Raw genomic sequence first — 20,270 nt, forward strand, 5'->3', positions numbered from 1 at the left:
TGTGCAGTTTTACAACTTAATTAACTGCAGTGATGGAAGGAATTTCTAAATCCCACTTATACAACAACAACATCAAAACCTGCCTTCTTCATGGAGAGATTGACCTAGGAGCATATACCAAACGCGTGCAGCCAGCTGGAGGGTTGTGTTGGGTCATTATCGTTATTCTGCAGTATAGTTTGAACTTTGTACTTTGTATTATAAAGCAACTTAGTATGATTATCTCCTTAGATTTGTGCCAAACTGCATCATTTGTGGGTTTGGTTGTCTCTTTGAGATGATAGGTGCATGTTTCTCAGCTGTAGGTACATTTGTCTTGTAAAGGGGTCGACCTTTCTGTGGTGTACTAAAACATTCTGAATTTATCATGGACAACTGTGGAAATAACATCTTGTTAGCTTATGTCAGGCCAAGAACTATGACTTTATTTGCAAACTTTGCAATATACAGTCCTGCAGCTGACCCTATCTGCAAGGGCTCTGAGAGGTTAATCTTACGCCTTTGGCAGAGTAGCAGAAAGCAAAGTTTTTCTAAGATGTACAGCCTTATTTAAAGAAACACTCCTAGACAAATTTTCATAATAGAGTATGGTATTATTTTTTGATTGCTAATATTAGGATGCACCTGTATTTGTGATCGCTATGTCGGATTTTAACCAATAAAGAAAAGGATTTCTTCACCTAAATTGTGAGTGCCGGATCCTTTTTCCATTTGAAGATTATGGTATTATGGTACATGTTAGCAGTTTATAGGCTACATTTTCTGGATCCAGGGGTGGGTTGAACACCCATCTGGATCCCAATCTGTCCTAGGAACCTGGAGAGAGAAGATATGCAAAACTCCTAGTGAAAACATAGGAGAAGAGCCATGATTAATGTCAAATTGTGCTGTGGGTCCAGCCAGATCTAATGACAGCACCAACACATGACCTTCCACTGAGAAGTTTTGATCTGCCCTAGGTTTAGTAAGTTCACTAACCAATGGGAGGGAAACTAGGACCTTTCCATGGGCAGGCAGGGAGTTTCGACCTCCCATCCTCCATTAAGGCTGCTGTGATTTCTTGTAATCAGATACATACAGGGTAGATAACATCACCATGGTCACATGAACTTTAGTGTCCACTAATGTAACAGAGCTCATCTCAATGTTCCACACAGCAGCATGTTCTAGCAGTGTCCTGTCAATTAGGAACAAGGATGCAACGCAGAGCAGTGAACGCTGTATATACCATACCTGATTACTATCATTGGACTTACATCAGATGATAAAATGGGTCTCTTTGACTTTATAACTGTAATACATTTATTATTAATGTCCTGCCTCTTTTCATATAGTAATAAAACAAACTGCCTGCAGCCACCTCTAGGGGGAGCTGACTGAATAGGAATTAATGGTGCAACTGACTGAACTGAACCATAAGTGTTTCCATACATTGCTGAGAAACAACAGTGCTGTGTACAGGTGTGTGTCTCTGATTTGGCTTTTTTTGCATACTGCTCCAACTGGACAATGTGGAAACAATATGCTTCTCTACATTGCTATATCTTTTCTATCAGACGCAGTAGCCTACCCTCCTCCAAACTCTGGAGTATATATATATATATATATATATATATATATATATATATATATATATATATATATATATGTGTGTGTGTGTGTGTGTGTGTGTAAAAAGTAAAATCAGTTTAGGAGAAGTAACATTCACAGCTGTTTGTACAATGACATATCAGCTCCAAGTTTGAAGACGATCCCCTTTTCACCTTTTCTGTTAGCGCTGAAAATGACCTTGCTGTTCTTGTTATCGACATCTATTTTCCTTCATAATACTAGGCTATTGCTTTCATAACAACAGACCGGCCCTTTATCCTGCAATAGACAGGAGTAATTTCATTGTCCATTAAGTACGTGACAGAAATGAACCAAGAGGTTAACTCTTTGCTCAGCAGGAGAGATATTAATTCCTTGTGCGTAAACGAGCCATTACTGCGTAAGCAGATGCAATGGTTTGGTTTCACACTAGGCTGAATGCTGAGGAGAATGCTGAATTGTAAGATGCTATTGTCACCTTTCATCAGGACAAGTGTTTGACAAGTACCTGAAGCAAACATCACCGTTTCCAATATGTCTCCACACCAATTTCCATTTTAAAGAAATCAGTCACCATGAAAACACAATGTAACATGTTTGCAGCATGTTGTAGAGCAGGAAGAGCTCTCATTTATAGTTTGGGAATCAAAAGATTCAGTATTAACTTTCTATATGTATATCTTCCAATGCTGTAAAGGCAAGGAGGTGGTCCTCCATCCATACACCAATACACATGTCAATTACCGGTGGCACCACCCCCATGACTTCATAGCGTAGAAAAAGCTGAAATAGATTTAATCTTATTTCTCAAAACTATATATAGAACCCTCTATAAATATGTTAAATTCCTTCTTCTCTATTACATGTCTTCAGATAAGTTGCCATGTTCTATCTGCTCAGCCTCAGCACTTTCCTCTCTATAACATGCTGCCTGCAGATAGGACATTCCCTACAATCTGCTCTACTCCACCTTCTCTTAAACATGCTGATTGCAGATAGGACACTACATACAACCTGGTACGCTCTCCTTCTATGTAACAATGCTGAATGCATACACATAATCCAGCTCTGATATACGAACATCCACTTGTATATTAAAGATCATATATTCTTTATTGAAGGATTCTTCAATACAAATAAATTCACGCAGAGCAGTCACATAACTCAAGGCTGACATGTGGTGAATGCAGATATGAAAATTTGTACAATCTGCTCAGCGCCTCCTGCGCTATAACATGCTGCCTGCAGATAGAACACAATGTACAATCTGTTCTCCTCCCTATAACAATGCTGCCTGCAGATAGGACACAATGTACAATCTATTCAGCTCCATATAATAATGCTGAATGCAGATATGAAACTTTGTACAATCTGCTCAGCTCAGGGCACTATGTACAATTTGTTCAGCTCCTCCTGCTCTATAACATGCTGCCTACAGATAGGACACTAGGTACAATCTGATCAGTTTGTTTTGCTCTGTATCATGCCACCAGCAGATTGCACTTCTTTTTTATGAGAATAGCTTCATTTTAGCGACTGCAACAAAAATAATACTGAAAAATTTAAAAATTACAAAGAGTTATTACCTAGAAATAAGAGACAATGATCCATTTTTAGTACAGTAAACAATGAACCATGCCAACTGGTAAAATGTAATGTTATCGCAGACACAGCTCAAATCCTATTACCTGAATTCCTGATTAATTCCCCAACTGGGATATATGACCTGCAATGTGTAATTCTTTCTCTTGATACTCTTTACTAATATAACTGTCAGGATAAAATATAAATATATATGAAATATAGAAGTACAGACACCCGATCTACAGACGACCCCCTAGCTACAGATGGACCTCTGTAGATGTGACCTCTGGTGAAGCTCTCTGGATGCTTTGCTATAGTCCCAGGCTGCAACAATCAGCTGTAAAGTATCTGTTATGAAGCTTTATTGATAATCCTTGGTCCCATTACAGCAAAAAAATTTTGAAACTCCAATTGTCACTGGGGCAAAAAAAAAAATTGTCTAGAACTACAATTATAAAATATAAAGTTTCGACTTACATACAAATTCAACTTAAGAACAAACCTGCCTGTATCAGAAATGAGTCTCTTTTTTACTTGACTTGTGGCCACACCCTATGTATTGTTAAGCATATTTAAATTATAGTACAGTGGATGAGAGGAGGCTGACAATGGTTTTTAGTTTTATAATTAAATAATTATGTTTGCAGGATAGCAGGTTAAAACCAAAGGAATATGTCCTGGTGAGATTGAAATCAAGGAGCACCTATCGCGTTTAATCTGTGTCTATCGCGTTTAATCTTAGTCTAACTCAACAGCGTTGGGTCACCACTGTGAATGCAAATAAAGTAACACATTTAATGAGTTTATGTGAACACAATTATTACCATGTGAAGGTTGTCTTTGGTCATTGACCTCTGACAAGAATAGACATTGTACAGCTCTGTGAATGACAGCTGTAGCTGGACTCTGCAAGACTTTCCCCTCACTAAAGACTATTTTTATATTTAGTTACACATTCTAGCTTTCTCATCAGCTTTATGTAAAGGGCATATATGGCATCATGTGTTCTCTTATGTCATCAGTCACATGTCTATGTTGATTGTGAGGGGCAGTCCCAGGATTTCACTATATATAATAAAGTTTATTTGAATGCTCTGGGGTGGGGGGGGGGTGGATAGAGCACTAAGCAAGATGTGTCACCTGTGTCTCTGTCTCTACCCCCACCATCTCCCAAGGGGGGGTGACTCTGTTCTCTCTGTATGTCAGTCTGTCTGTCTTAGTCGCTCACCCATAGATAACTAGTTGTTAGCCATTGCAACTACAGCATCAGGGTGGACTGATCAATTGTTATGACACATAAAATAATAAACATGCTCGGTATCCAAACCTCCTAAATTCCTTACTAAGTAGTATGGGGGTATGTGGACAACTCAAGTAAAACAAGGTCCTTGAGAAAATGTTGCAAGTACCTTTCTTTTGTCAATTCCACTGTGTTTGGAATTTTGGAAGGTACTTATTTGTCCTGCAGAACATGTCCATCTATAAGCAGCAAAAGGGTTGCAAGCCTGTATATTTGTACAGTCCAAGTTATTTTATTTTGGTGGTCATGAGTTAACAAAAATGTATTTTAGACGACTAGAGTGGTTTATTTACCAATTTTCAGGTCAATAAAAGGAACATTGGTTGAGCTCCAATAAATTCAAACCTGAATTGATTTACAAAAAATTTGTTGCGGCTTCAACAAAGGGAATCTTAAAGGGAACTCATAGAGAAGAGCAGATCGTTTAAAGGGAACCTGTCACCAGGGACCTCATTTTCACTAAAGACAGGTGACAGAATCCCATCACACCTGCATTGTAAATACATCTTTCTGCCTTCCTTAAGCATTTGCATTACAGTATAATTGTGTGTTATCACTTACCTTGTACCCTGACAGAATTCTCTGTGTAGTCCTAGCGGTTGGGCTTTGATTTGGATGCATTTCAAAAAACAACATGTGACTTGTCTGTGGTGAAGACTGCTCAACTCTCAGCCCCCACCTTTGTGCTCCTGTACAGCTGAGAGCTAAAGAGTGAACAGCACAGACAAGTCAGATGTTGTTTTATGAAATGCATCCAAAACAAAGCCCAACCCCTGGGACTACACAGATGATTCTGTCAGGGTACAAATTAAGTTATAACACACAATTATAATGTAATGCAAATGCTTAGAAAAGGCAGAAAGATATACTTGCAATGCAGCTGTAATAGGCTTTTGCTACTCTCTTTAGTGAAAATGAGGTCCAGGTTACCTTTGAACAATCTGCTCTTCTCTATGAGGACAGGTTAAGGCCAAATGTAAGATCAATATCAGATGCAGGTTAAGAGATTCAGTAGTTAGGTTGAGAAACAAAGTCAGGTCAAAGGACGGTTAAAGAGCAGAAAATCACAGAAATAGCAAATAGGAAACTTGCCTGGAGGGTGTGCTGGTCGCTTTAGGAACTATGAAATAACACCATGGGTATTAGCCCAAAACCACAAGGTTTGGTGATACAGAGGGTTCACACCTTTTATTTGTTGTTTGCGTGGGTCCAAGTAAGCTGTTTGTCTAGATGTACAGCAAAATGCAACAAAAAATTGTGACTATAAACCACCAACTAACCAAAATGTACAACAAAGAAAAGCAGATTGACAGATTGACAACTTGCCACTTGCATTGCACATCAGTCCAGGCTTTTGAATGGACATAACCAGCATAACAGGCAAACAACATTTTCTAAGGCTGCACAATACATAATTGTGAAATTAACATGTGTTATCACAATTACACGGTTATTTTATGCAATTATATGGTTATGAACAATGAAATATTTGTTCAGCACTGTGTCCTGCCATTCTCCACACTTCGGTTTTTGGCACAGTGCTCAGAGTAACTTCTCTTGTGAAAGCTCAGTGGGAACATTTCTACTTCTTTTATTCCTCATGCTATAAATTCTCTTGTAAAATGAAAGTGGTGATTTACAGAGTTTACTTGATATGAAGCGACCAAGAGACGCTTGATGAGAAATTCTCTATTTTAACGCAAGCGCTGTCAGGCACACATTGGGGACCAGGCAACATATTGTAACAGGAGAGGGCAGGAGGCACGGCTCCGAGATGGGAACCTGCTGTGAAATAACCATCTGTGTTTAACTGTAATTTAATTACCGGCATCAGCCTCTGGTGTATACAGAAGGAACGGCACCATATCCATCCACATCTTTACAGGAATACTTTGCACATCCAAACAGCAATTTTGTGGTTAACAGAATTCACTGTCTACTACACTTTTATATGGAAAAAAGGATGGAAAAACAAAATATGAGAGACATAGTGAAACCAAGCCGTCAATACAAATACAATAGAAAGACACCAGTCAATGCTCGAGTATTTCAGGATCAATGGAAAGACACAAAGGTGTTCTGTTGCTGCATGAAGACAGAAAGTAGTAAAAATATAGGTCATATAAAAATGTTATTGACTTTTTGCAAAGAAGCAACTTTCTCCTCTCAAAAGCTCCAGGATTTGGCATTTATGTAACTTTGCATTCATTTTATTGAATACAATAGGAAACATTGTATGGCACCAGCACACGACAAGTCAGAATTACTAAGATGTCCCAGCCTCCAGTGATTCTAGGGTATGATAGAAAATCCTCTAGATAGATATTACTTGTAGTAAATTTAGTGGGCCAGGATATCCCCGGCCTGCATTGTCCATTATAGGGGCAAAAGTCACAATTTCCTGGGTGCATGATAAAGGCCTCCCATTGTATCTCCTCATTTCAGATGTATGTAGCAAGAACTCTCCTGAGCCAAGGGCTGAGTATTTTAGAGTGACCGCAAGATACTGCATAAATGCAGCCATATTATGGCCAAAAGTCCTGCTCTTATACAAGTAAATGAGGTTATAATGAGAGACGAGCTTATCACATCAGAAGAAAATACCAGAACATTGGGGCTTATTTACTAAGGGTCTACGGGGCCGCAATTATGACGGGTTTCGTGAATATCTCCAAATTGCCCCCGTGTTTTTGGCGCACGCGAACGGATTGTAGGGCATCGGCGCTGGCATGCATGCGACAGAAATCGTGGGGTATGGTCGTCGGACAACCCGACGGATTCTGACAAACCGCAGAATTTAAAAAAGAATTGTGTACTGGAGGAAGCGCACGATGTGAGTTACATCAAACTCACTAGTGGGCAATAGGCCCAAAGAACTGTTTAAGGAGATCCCTCTGTCACATCAGAACCCCTAGCTGCTATTGTGGGGTGTCGGTGATGTCACACAGCAACCTGGAGTCCGCTGAAGCACCCCAGGGCTGTCTATGATAACTTTGCCTGTGCCAGTGTTAATAGCTGCCTGTCAGTGTCTGACAATATATTGCGCTGCACGACATGTACAACTACTTTATGTACTTCAAATTGTGCAGTGCTTTAAACAAGAGATATAACGTTTTCATGTCATTGTAAAATATATATAATATAATAAATATATATATATATATATATATATATATATATATATATATAAGTTTTATGTAAAATGAGAAAAATAAAGTCTGAAAATTTTTTTAAGAAAAATACCAACACACAAAAATTCACAGAAAATTAGAAAATTGTAATAGTATTTATCCAGTACGACAAATCACATGAAAACAGTGACCAAATTGAAATTTTTGTAATCATCTGGTAGAGGGCATCTGCAATGACGTTTCTCCTTCAGCTCCTAACAGTGACACATCTTTGGCAAAATATGACTCTTCTCTGCTCATTTTCATGTGTTTTTTTTATGAGCGATGATTTATATATGTAAATAGACAATATTTCCCTTGAAAAAGGTAAGTCTAGAAATATAATTTCATACCCTACTTGAGAGGGCTAGTATTTTAAAGAGGTAAAATCTGGTGACATTATACATTATTGTCGAGTACTTTATATGAAACAAGCAGTTTATTACATCCTCCAAGATCTGCCGCAATAAAAATAGATTTTCAGCCGAGCTTTTGAAATAACAAGTTAACTCATCACTCAATTCAGCTCTATTTTCCCGTCAAACACCATAAAACAACATGCTCTACTACAAAGCTTTTATGATGCATGCCCTAAAAAAAACATTGTTTTGAAGTTGCTTTAATTTCATTCCATGTTAGGTTGTCAGTGGATTTACAACTGCTTTAATGTGTGATGTCATGGGGACATTTAGGATGAGCACGTTTTGCAAAAGTAAGTATTTAACACATTCATTTTCATTTTTTATATTGTAGCATCTTGAAAAGTTGTATACAGTTGAAAAAAGACCATCAGGTTCAACCAAGGAAGGGAAGGGATTGCATGAGGAAGGGATTTAGGAGAAACAATTCTATATAACATAAGCATAAATGGTTTAGGTGTAAAAAGGCATCTAAACCCTTCTTGAAGCTCTCTGCTGTCCCTGCTGTGACCAGCGCCTGAGGCAGGCTATTCCACAGATTAACAGTTCTCATAGTAAAACAATCCTGTCCTTTCTGGAGGATTAAACCTCTAGATATCTCTAGAAAAGCTTTACATATCATAACAATTTTTACTTAATTTTTTTGATGTGAGACTTTATCTTGATAGAATAGATTTATTACTTACACTTACACACATATGTCATGAATATGTACAGCATTATTCCATCACTCTTTCCAAGGTTGAGCTACAGATGCAGAGGGTGCATGTACTTCTGCAAAGTGAAAGTGAAATTCTCCTGTAGCTTCCTCTATATTCTGCCCTCAGCTGACAGTTATTTCAAATGCTCATATCTCCTGAACCCTTTTAATTATTGCGTCATATTAAACAAGAGAGTCTCCTCTTTAAAATGATGTATGGATTGTGCATGAATGCTTAAGAGAGCAGGAGAGATCCACTCTTAAAGTTTCAATCCTGAATAGAAAGATGTACATGAAAATAATTTTTTTAAGTTCAACTTTCTCTAGTTAAGTTAGGCATCCATAGACAATTATCATTAAAGAGGAAATGCTTCTGTTTAAAATGACACAAAAATTGTGTTTCCATGTGCCAGGGTTCAGGAGAAATGGCCGTTTGAATTTAGTCACTGTCAAGACATTTATAAATGTCCCTTTTGCACGGGTTATGTGCAAATAGGACGTATATAGCTGTATGGCAGTCGTGAAGGGGTTAAGAACTCTGGGGTGTAGCCCATCTGGTCCAGGAGCCTTGTACACATTGATTTATTGAGCTTAGATTGGATCATGTCTACATTCAGCCAGTATATTACAGGATGCATGACTGCACTGGCACCACCCACGTCAGAAGTTCTTTCCTCTATTGTATAAACGGAGCTAAAACACTTAGTATCTCCACCTTCTCTTGGTCGCCAGGCACTAATGCCCCAGTTTCAGAATATACGGGTGCAACCTGCTCTGACCCATTTTTATACATCTGTCTTTCATTTTGTATTTTGGCTGTAATAATTGAAAGCCTCAGGTGATCAGATTTTTTTTTTTTGAATGCCCTCTTTTTATCATTAATTGCCTTTTTACCAGTAGCTCTATGCCACACGGGGTGTAATCTTGGAAATCTCTGCCTTTTTTGCAATCACAAGGTCTATGACAATGCATCACCTCTTGTGGAATCCTCAACAAGATGCACCATAAAATTATCCTGCAGAAAGTTGATAAAATGTCTCCCCTTCACAGATGAAGAAGAGCCCTGACCCCATTTTATATTTGTAAAGTTAAAGTCTCCCATTATCACTACTGTCCCCTCCTGTGCAGCCCACTCTAACTGTTTATATAGGTGACCCTCTATTTCCGCAAATGATGTTAGGGGGTCTATAAATTACACCAAAAATAATTTTCTCAAAACTCTCTTTAATACCCTGAATATTAACACTCCAATCGTGTGATGCATCGAGCCATGTCTCCACTACACCAACAACCAACAACTGTTCTTCTAATACCAGAGCCTCAAGCTCGCTCATTTTGCCTGTGATACTTCTGGCATTTGTGAACATACAGTTTAATTTTCCACTGTTATTTATCTGATTTATAGTAATGTTACTGGCACATAATTTCCTCACTATTGTTTTTTAAACTGTGTATCTCCCTCTCCACTGCCCAAGTCCCCCATACACCGCCCATTTCACCATCCACCAACATAACCTGTCCCCTCTCTGACCTGTCTACCCCTTTAGCCACCCCTGCTAGGATCTTCTCCCCCAGCTCATCAGCTTCCCTTTCATTTAGGTGCAAGTTATCTGCAAAAAACAGCTTGTACCCCAATGAAAAGTCAGCCCAGTGCTCTAGGAACCCAAATCCCTCTGCACCAGGATTTAAGCCATGCATTTAACTCCCTGAGCTCCCCCTGGCTGCTCTATGTAGCACATGGCACAGGTAGAAATCCGGAGAATACTACCTTGGAGGTCCTTCCCTTAAGCTTTGAACCTAATTCTTTAAAACTATTCTTCAGGTTCCTCCACCTACCATCTATTCTGTCATTGGTCCCAACATGGTCATTCCCACCCCCTCCCAGTAATTTATCCATCCTTTCCAACACATGCCGAACCCTGGGACTAGAGAGACGGCAAACCATTCGGTTGAGGCGGTCTTGGCGACAAATTATTCTATCCGTCTTCCTGATTATAGAGTCACCTACAACCACTAGCTGCCATGGCCGTCCTGAACTCCCATCCACCCTACTACTAGCTAACCTGCTCCCCTGGCTGTTAGGGAGAGCAGGATCCGCTATGGCTGCCATTTCTGACACTGACATCCTTACATCATTGCACAATTTTGTAATTTTGCTGAAGTGTTCAGAGTTAGAATTGGCCTTCCTTTTCTTGGACCCCTTTCTACCCCCTCTATTTACAGTAACCCAGCTACCCACCTGGCCCTGCTGGCTTGCTTCTCCACCCTTCTCCACCCTGAACACCAGTGGTTTATAAGGAGGGGCATGCATGCAGTAAAGAGTGCACAGTCCCCTGACCCACCAAACCCGGCAAGATTTGAGACATCCCAGCCTGCTGCGGGTGGGTCATGTGACCTGCGGCTCCTCCAGGTCAAAGGGGAATGTTTACCATCATGTCAAACAAAAGCTGATGCACCTACATGTGGTGTATGAAAGAAAATCCATGATTTATATAGTCATACCTCTATTGTAAAAAGAAAGTATTGAGACATTGGCTGTATTCTAAAGAGATGTAGCATCTAAGATTATTTTAAGATAACTATACCAACACAAACTTAACATTTAATGTAAGCATATATTAGCATATATCATACAAGACATGAAGATACTAGCCCTTATTATTTTATATTCTGATGGCTCCCTTTAAGAAAATAATCACAATAATAACCAATGGTAGATGCATATTTATAGTTTATATACAGTTGTATTAACTAATACAAGACATACAGTAAATATAGGCCACGTGTACTTCTATTAATTAATAAGATACATGGCTCTATATCCTCTAGGTAAAGACAGAGACTGCTTTAAAACTGTGTTTATTTCATTCTTTTCCCTGAATCTGTCCTGGGAACCGGGGCCCCTCGTGGCTCTGACATCTGCGCTTTCAGAAAACCTTTGCCCGATGTTTTTATTAACTCAATTTAATGGAAATCTTCTTTTATGGTGACCTTAAGAATTTAATAACTCTTCAATGCAAGGACAATACCATCTGCAGGTCCTGTGGGATTACTCTGTACTGCTCAATATGTCTGCAGGAAAACATTAGCAGGGAAGTGGAGGGGGATGAAGCAAAGTGAGAGGCGCAAGCCTGTCAGTCTTTCATCTAAGACTAGCTCTGTACTTCAGCCGTAGTGCCTTGTGTAAAGTGCTGGGTATTTTTCAGCTTATGTCTCATTTTACTCATAATATCTGTGTTGCAGGTGGGAATGAAACACAGGAGATATGGAACTGCTTACGTCATTGGATGAAAATATCATTCAACCAGGTTTCAAGCATAAGGAAAAAGCCACTGATGACACAAAATATATAGAAGAAAAGAAAACGGATAAGCAAATGCACCCGAAATGGAAACTATATTGTGATTCATGTGTATGTTTAGTACTACATCTAATACTATAGACTGCTTTACAAATAATAGGAGCTAATGTAGACAAAGGCATCAGAAATAAAAGTGTAATACAGTGGAGTGGGAAATTACTTTTAGATGCATATTCAGTACATGGTATAATAAAGGGTAACCCATCAAGGTTAGTAATGATCGGACCCATAAAATTTGGCTTCAGCCGAGTTTACCCAATCCCAACAAAACGGCACGCTGCTATTTTGGGGAGGGGCGTCAGTCACACCCAATGATGTAATTGAGGAGCGATGATCCCTCCCAAAAATAGTGGCACCAAACAGCATTTAAAGAGTTAACATCTGTGCCGGAAACGATCACAGGAGTGAACCGCAGGCAGAAGCTGAGCCAAATCAAGCCCCATACTTCTACTGAAGTTCAGTTCAGGGTCCGCTCAACTCTAATCAAGATCAGAAAAGATCTGTCAGTTCTGTTTGTCTGTTTTGTAAATAATTATTGTATTATGGGACAAAACTAAAATTTTAAAAAACAAAATTTGAACTGTTCTACTATTTGAAAGGGGCTGATTAAAGTTGTGATTATTATTATTATTATTATATTATATACAATAATCAGGAGATTCCAATGGCATCTGTTGAAATAAAATACATGTTTTAAGACCATAGCAGGTTCATCTTGGTTAAGACCAAGCAAGGTATCATACAGTGTTACATCTAAAAGGGACAAGGGCAAGAAAAAGTGCAGGAAGGGAGATGTAAATGATCTGAAGCTCCAGGACTGGGGATCACACTGAGAAGAATCCAGGATCTATTATTGAAATACTTCTTATGTTGTAGTGACAACTCACACCCTGACCCGATGTACATACTACCACATACCTAATTTACTCTTATCCTTATGGTGCCCGAAAATACTACACAATATGCTTGTAGCTCTTTTGTTTTTCCTATTATTTTCACAATCTAAAACAGAAAGCTGAGTGTATATGTGTGTATATGTGACTCACTGAAGAGAATTCCTGAGGGGGAAGATAAAGGGACTTGAAAGAGATGTTTGCTGCGTGTGACTCACTGAAGAGAATTGCTGAGGTAGGTGTGAATGAGGGAGTTGAGAGAGATGTTTGCTGTGTGTGACTCGCTGTAGAGGAATCAGTTTCCTCCTTCTCCTCTCTCATGCTGTAGGCACACATGTGAACACTTATGAATTAGTCAGCTTACAAGAAGGACATGGATACTTTAGCATGTGACCTCAAGGAAGCGTGAGTAAAGACCTCATAAAGTTCAATCCAAGGGTAACTGGAGAAAACGGGTACCAACGCCACACAACAACATCAACTAGCTGTGCAGCTGGATGATCCTCAAAATAAAAACAGGAGGACCTCCCGAAAGCAATCCACCCATCAGATCTTGCTCCCACCATAACGAGTATTTTCAATATGCTACTTGATCGTCTGGCAGATACCCCTGTAGAGATGGACAGTGCTCATAGGGCTCTCAGAGCAAGAAATGATAACCAATCCAAGCCATGAGATGTCATCTGTAAGGTGCACTTCTACCCCCTAAAGAAGCATAGCTGCCCTGCACCCACTCCTGTCCTTCCTCCAGGAAAAGGGTGTCCTTCTAAATATGCGCTTTCCTCTTTTGCCTTATATGTTTGCTCTGGGGCAAACCAACTCTTGCTGAAACATCCTGAGGAACTTCCTGCTTTTCTACATGCCCTGGACATCAGTCCTCAGGGACGTCGCAGAGTGAGTTCGCCACCACTTACCTAGTCTGACAGCTAGCGCCAAGCCTGGTTGTGGTTGTGCGGTTTGCTGGACGGGTGCTGACAGTTTGACTGTGAATTCTGCAGAGAAAAACCATAGTCGTGAGAAATTGTAAATAAGTCTTCTTCCTGGTAGAGCAGATCATCACCTGTAAGCTACTACATACTAGATGTCACTAATGTCTGTGTCACTGACTGACTACTAGTGTTTAAGGTAGCATCACTGGGCGCGGAGGGGGAGGCATTTTCAAGTTTTGCCTCAGGGAGCAAAAAGGCTAAAATCCGCCCTGTCTGTAGGTCCCATGTTCCATTAACCTTCAAAATGCTGTTGACTACAATTGGACGTCCTATGTAGGATGAGGCACTGTCACACTTTCCATGTCAACCCAGAATGCAGGGGGATTAAACACAACAGACACATTTCTACAACACTAACAAGGTCACATTGAACTTAGATCTCTACAACCCTTTGACACTTGATGCTTCCCCCCTTCTCTATTATGTGATCTCAGCCATATACCACCTTCTGCTGGACAAATGGGCTGAACCAGAGCTTCATTTTGTGTGAGCCTGGGAGTCTGAAATCTGAACAACCTATTCTCCTGAAGATGCAGGATGCAAGTTTCTGGAGACCAATTACAAAGTCTTATCCCAGTAGTATTGGATCCCTGATTGCTTGCATAAGATAAACCCCTCATGCCAAGCGGAATGCTGGAGTTGCAGGCATGCTCCTGCCACCATGCTGCACATATGGTGGAAATGTCCTGTAATTCAGCCATTCTGTAGAGTCTGAGTCATAACCCTGATACACAAAGTGTCTAGAAACCACATGAAAAAAATTCCCCAGCAGTACTTCTATCATTCATGTTCCCTATGGCCATCAGTAAAACCAAACACTCTTTAGTTGGTTTTCTATAAATTGCCTCCAGAACCTTGATTCCTAGATAATGTAAAACCACACGCACCCCCTCGATCTCGGACTGCTTTGCAGAGATTCTTAGACTTCAGAGAATGAAGGAATTAACTGCCTACTTAAATAACACACGAGAACAATGGGGCTCATTTACTTAGCCATCCGCTGGAGTGGGCCGAAAGTGCATTGTCCAATAATAATACACTGTTTTGCGCTTTTGAGTGCCCAATATCCTGCATGTGTGGCTTCCCTGCTCATGTCCAACAGAGTTCACCATTATATTAGTGGTGAAGCTAAGTGCTTGGGGTTGCGTCACAATTTTAAAGTTAAATCCCGCGCTCAGTCCAAATCAGTAAACTATTATACTGAATCCAAAGTATGATGTAGTGTATTTCTAGAGTGGGTGGAAAACAAGGAAACACAAATTTTATTGCAGGTTTCAACCATGTCACTATGCATTGCCTCAATTTTTATTAATAGCCATTATGTACTGTATACTTGTTCAAATAACTTATATGTCTTTTTCATCATTCTGCTTTGGTTCTTCTTGATAACTGACTGTACACATGCTAGCTAAAAGCAACTTAAACCATCAAGTAAAAGACAGATGGAAGGCAACATGCCCACTGGGGGCAGAAAATGTATGGGGGCAGGTTTTAACTTGAACCAGAGCGGCTGGCTTGGTGTCATCTGGGCCGCATGTGTCAAGGTAACCTTCTCTGAATGGATGCCCAGGGTGGAAGGGGCAGGCCCAGGGATGTACACAGAAAATGGAGATCTTAAAAACTTACGGTTCCTTTATTAGGAGAACTTTTCATGGAACAGCAACAGATAACAGCCTGGTAACAAATGTATTTTACGCCTGACTTAGCAGGAGTAAAGTCCTCTAGATAGCAGGAACAATGGAGGTACCTCAGCCAGGACCCTTGGTCAGCTTGGCTGGCAGCAATCTTCAGAAGGTCAGTAGCAGCAAAGGATAGCAGCATGTAGTGGCTAGTAACAAGGGTCTAAACACCAAAAGGCTTTATCCTGAAGGGTCCCAGAGCCCCAGACAGAGCCTATATTGGCTAGAATGGTTGCTCCCCCCCCTCCTTATGTATGTATGTATGTATATATGTATTATGTTGGGAGCCCAGCCCCTTCAGTGCACCAGATATATCACAAGTCTCCTGCTTTCTGATGTATCCAGTGGATGGCTTGAGCTGGTATATAATTCTATGCCAGGCCATGGGCGGCAGGAATGCCCCATACCAGCCCACTTCAAGTTTACACTACATGTTTATTATAAGTTCATGAGTGTGTACTGCAAGTATATGGGTTTATATGTATAGTGGGTGTACATGCATTTATTTTATACTGTAAGTGCAGGAGTGTGTAAGATGGGGGTGTATTACATGCGTATGAGAGTGAATACAGTATTTGCATGATGCATATTGTGGTATTTAAGATGTTGTATAATGTATTTGCTAAGTGTCTATTCAAATAATTAAGTTGTAGATTGCAATTAATAAATACAGTCCTAGGTAGGCTTTAAAACATTTAGGAGAATTGCAAGAATAAATATGGCTAAGAAATGGAAGCTCTTCCGTTTCCACCAATTCCCATACACTTTATATGTAAATGTATATAAGGGGCTTTACTGCCATGCTTCAGTTATAGAGGACAGAATTTATAATGCAGGTTTAACTATTGTTTGTGATATGTATAATAAAAGCATGGCATGCTCTCAATTCATTCACACTTTGGTTACCATATCTATATAGTAAGCATGTTTTTGTTACCATATATAACCAGTAAGCCTGGTTCTATTGCTATATCTGTACAGTAGCTTGTTTCTGTTACCATATGCTTTCAGAAACCCTGGTTCTGTGATCATATCTATACAGTAACCTGGTCTAATTACCATATCTATATAGTAAGCTTGATTATGTTTTATGTCTATACAATAAGCTTGAACATAGATAGTTTACATCTAGAGATGAGCGAGCACTAAAATGCTTGAGTGCTCGTTACTCGAGTCCAACTTTTTCCTATCCTCGAGTGCTCGTTTCGAATAATGAACCCCATTGAAGTCAATGGGAGACTCAAGCATTTTTCAAGGGGACCATTTGTCTTTTTATTGAGAAATAAGGAAGTCAGTCCTGTTTCTTAGTTGTTTTATTCAATGGAATATTCGTGGAACTTCAAAAAGGAGAATGACCTGTGTTAAACATCTGCAATGTGTTCTTCACACATATTGTTCTTCACATACTATTGTGAAGAACACCGTTCTGCACTACTGTCTTCTGATAAGTTAGCAGATGTACGGAATCATCTGCAATGTGTTCTTCACTGTGTTTTCTGTGTTCTTCACCGTGTTATTCACTTTAATGATCCTTAATGATCCTTAAATGATCCTTTATTGTGTTCTTCACTGTGTTTCCTTAAGTGAAAGCTCGTTCTCGAGCTGGCAAAATACTCGTCTGAGCAACGAGACGTTTAAAGTACGCTAATACTTGAACGAGCATCAAGCTCGGACGAGTATGCTCGCTAATCTCTATTTACATCACTTGCTTCATTCAATTTTAGAACTTCAAACCACAAAAAATAAGTCGCTGTCCAAGTAAACAAGCTTAAAGGAAACCTACCATTTCAGATCTTCGGTGTAAGCTGTAAACACCGAGCACCAGCTCAGGGTGGTCTTTTGAACATAAGCAATCCTGGCAAAGCATGCATGTATATGGGACAGTTGTCAGGGCTTTTTCACACTTTATAAAATGTTATCCAGGGGCATTTGCTGAACCATCATGAGTTCCCGGGGCACATCAACTCCAAATAAAGCTCTGGGTGTTGTACCATGCAGCCTAAACCAGGGATGAAAAATGCAGTTTTAGTGCCTGAAAGAGATGATTTGGAGCGTGAAAGTAAGTAGTGACCTGGGCTGCAGATCCAGTGTGGTGATCAGTCCCACTGGGTGACTCAGGCAAGAACTTCAGGTAGCAGTTTTCATAATGGCCAAATTCCAGGACATTTCAGCAGAACAGCTGCAAGCTTAAAACCTGTTGCTTGCCTGCAGGTTTTATCCAAGAAGCTTGCTCTGTGTGCTTGCAAGATTTTCAGGACCGAACCTCAAACTACTGAACTGAACGGACATGCTGAGTTCAGTTCACTGATTCAAGGCTTGGTTCGTAAAATCGCATAAATGAAGGAGTTTTCTCTGAACAAATTCACCGGTCAGTAAATGTAACTAACCAGCTGTAACTGAACCAGCTTTTAAGATTTTTGGGCAGCTAACATGTGAATCCTTCCTTAAGTTGTATAGTCAGTAACAGGATCTGAAGAAAACAGGTTGCCAAATCAGTCAGCAGCCACCATCACATTTCAAAGTACAAAATTCGGGATCCTAAAATTCCATGGAGGGGGGAATGCGAAACCAATGTGCCCCTGTTCTTAATTATCTCAATTTGAAGTAAAAATAAAAAAGCATACAAATACATATATGTGATGATAATACCATGATCCTAATGACTTGAAGAATACACTAACATGTCGTTTATACTGCACAGTACCCATAAATAAATGGCACATGGTATGTCCCCTAAAATGGAGTCATTAAAAAAAACACTCATTCTGTAAAAAAAAGAAACCTTCTGCAAGGAGATAAAAATGTAAAATGTTATCGCTTTTGGGTACAGCAATGAAAAGCAAGATAAATTCTGGTGTCCTTAAATCCCTTAAGAAGTTAATTAGGTCCACAAGTTGTGTTATTAGCGAACAAAGTTCTTATTATAAATGTAAGTGATGAATAGTTTTAGTTGTTTACTATATTTTATCTTAAAATGAACCTTCCACACTAAATAATTGCTATAAGGAATGAAAAAAAGCATTATATTCACCCACAGCCTTATCTGCATAAGCTGACATTATAGTCAATACTAATGATCACTCATCACCCCTTTGCTTCACTGAATGGTCTCTTGGTATTAACTCAAATATTCACAATAATTCAATTTTAACGCATCGGACATCTGCTGCCAATAGTTGTAAAATGTGCATAGTAACATGCAAGACAGCATACACTAGACTATAATGCATTGAAAGAGCTTTACTTTACTTATTTCTGCTAGTTATTGTTATACTCTAGCTATCAGGGCTTATAAATTAGGAAACAGGAACAAAAGAATTTTGCCCAGCCAATTGCCATTAATAAGGCTTATGCACACTTTTTGCAGGCCCCATATAATGCTGTGATCCCTTGTTTGTGGCATGTCTGGGTGAGCATTGCAAAGGTGAGGATGACAATAGAAAAAGATTCACAGAGACGCAAACTTGAGTAATCTTTTGTGGCCAGGGCAGTTGGCGCTTGCACAGTACTGTTGGCCACCGGGAGGAGGAGAGGGGGCACGTGTGTCTATTAGTTATAGCCAGTGTACCTGTGACTATATTGTGCTACAATGGGGGCATGTGTGACTATACTGGCTACAGTGAGGCACTTCTCACTACTGACCACTGTGTAGGCACCAGTTACTATAGGCCCCTAAGGGGGAACCTGTGACTAAAATTGGCTGCAATGGTGGTACCTTTAACTATATGGGCTACAGTAGGGGCATCTGTGACCATATTGGCTACAGTGGGGGCACCTGTTACTATTTGGGCTACAGTGGTCCTTTTTGACTATATTGTTTACATAAGGGGCACCTGTTGGCTATAGTGAGGGTACCTGTAACAATATTATGCTACAGTGGGGGTGCATTTGCCTATATTGGCTATAATGGGGGCACATGTGACTATATTGGGCTACAGGGGGGTACTTGTGACTTGTGCCCACTGTGCAGGCACCTGTTACTTTTTGCCACTGAGTTGGAACCTGTGACTATATTGGCTACAGGGGAAGCACAGATGACTATATTTGGCTACAGTTGGGGCACCTGTGACTATATTGGTCTACATTGGGGACACCAGTGATTATTGGCCACCGTGTGGGCATCTGTTACTATTTTCCACCACGGGAGAACCTGTTGCTATTTAGGCTACAATAAGGGAAGCCTTGGCTATATTGGCTACAATAGGGGAATCTGTGACTATATTGGTTACAGTGGGAGGCTCTTTCTGGTATAGAAAAATACTTTATGCTCCTAGAACCATAACTACGATGCTCCCAGAATCATAATGCTTACTTTCACCTCCATCCTGATGTTCGCCACAGTGGGGGCAGCAGGGGAGGGGGAACCTGTATATTGGCTAAAATGGGGGCACCTGTGACTACACTGGCTACAATGGCAGCACCTTTGACATTTGGCTACAGTGACTACTTGTGATTACTATGTTCGGCTACAGTGGAAGCACCTGTGACTATATTGGTCTACAGTGGGGGAACATGTGACTAAATTAGTTTACAGTGGGGGACCTGTGACTATTGCCCACTGTGCAGGCACCTGTGTCTGTTGGCC

At 40.0% G+C, this 20,270-nt stretch overlaps 1 long non-coding RNA gene across 1 annotated transcript; it reads left to right on the forward strand.

The window, feature by feature from the left end:
* The first annotated feature begins 1,344 nt into the window (after window positions 1-1,344).
* Window positions 1,345-12,624, forward strand: LOC140104963 (uncharacterized). The gene is made up of 3 exons (XR_011850465.1): window positions 1,345-1,461; window positions 8,284-8,356; window positions 12,007-12,624. It is a non-coding gene; the product is annotated as an uncharacterized lncRNA (long non-coding RNA).
* Window positions 12,625-20,270: the final 7,646 nt, after the last annotated feature.

This window comes from Engystomops pustulosus, chromosome 10 (assembly GCF_040894005.1).
Source record: "Engystomops pustulosus chromosome 10, aEngPut4.maternal, whole genome shotgun sequence".
Lineage (NCBI taxonomy): Eukaryota > Metazoa > Chordata > Amphibia > Anura > Leptodactylidae > Engystomops > Engystomops pustulosus.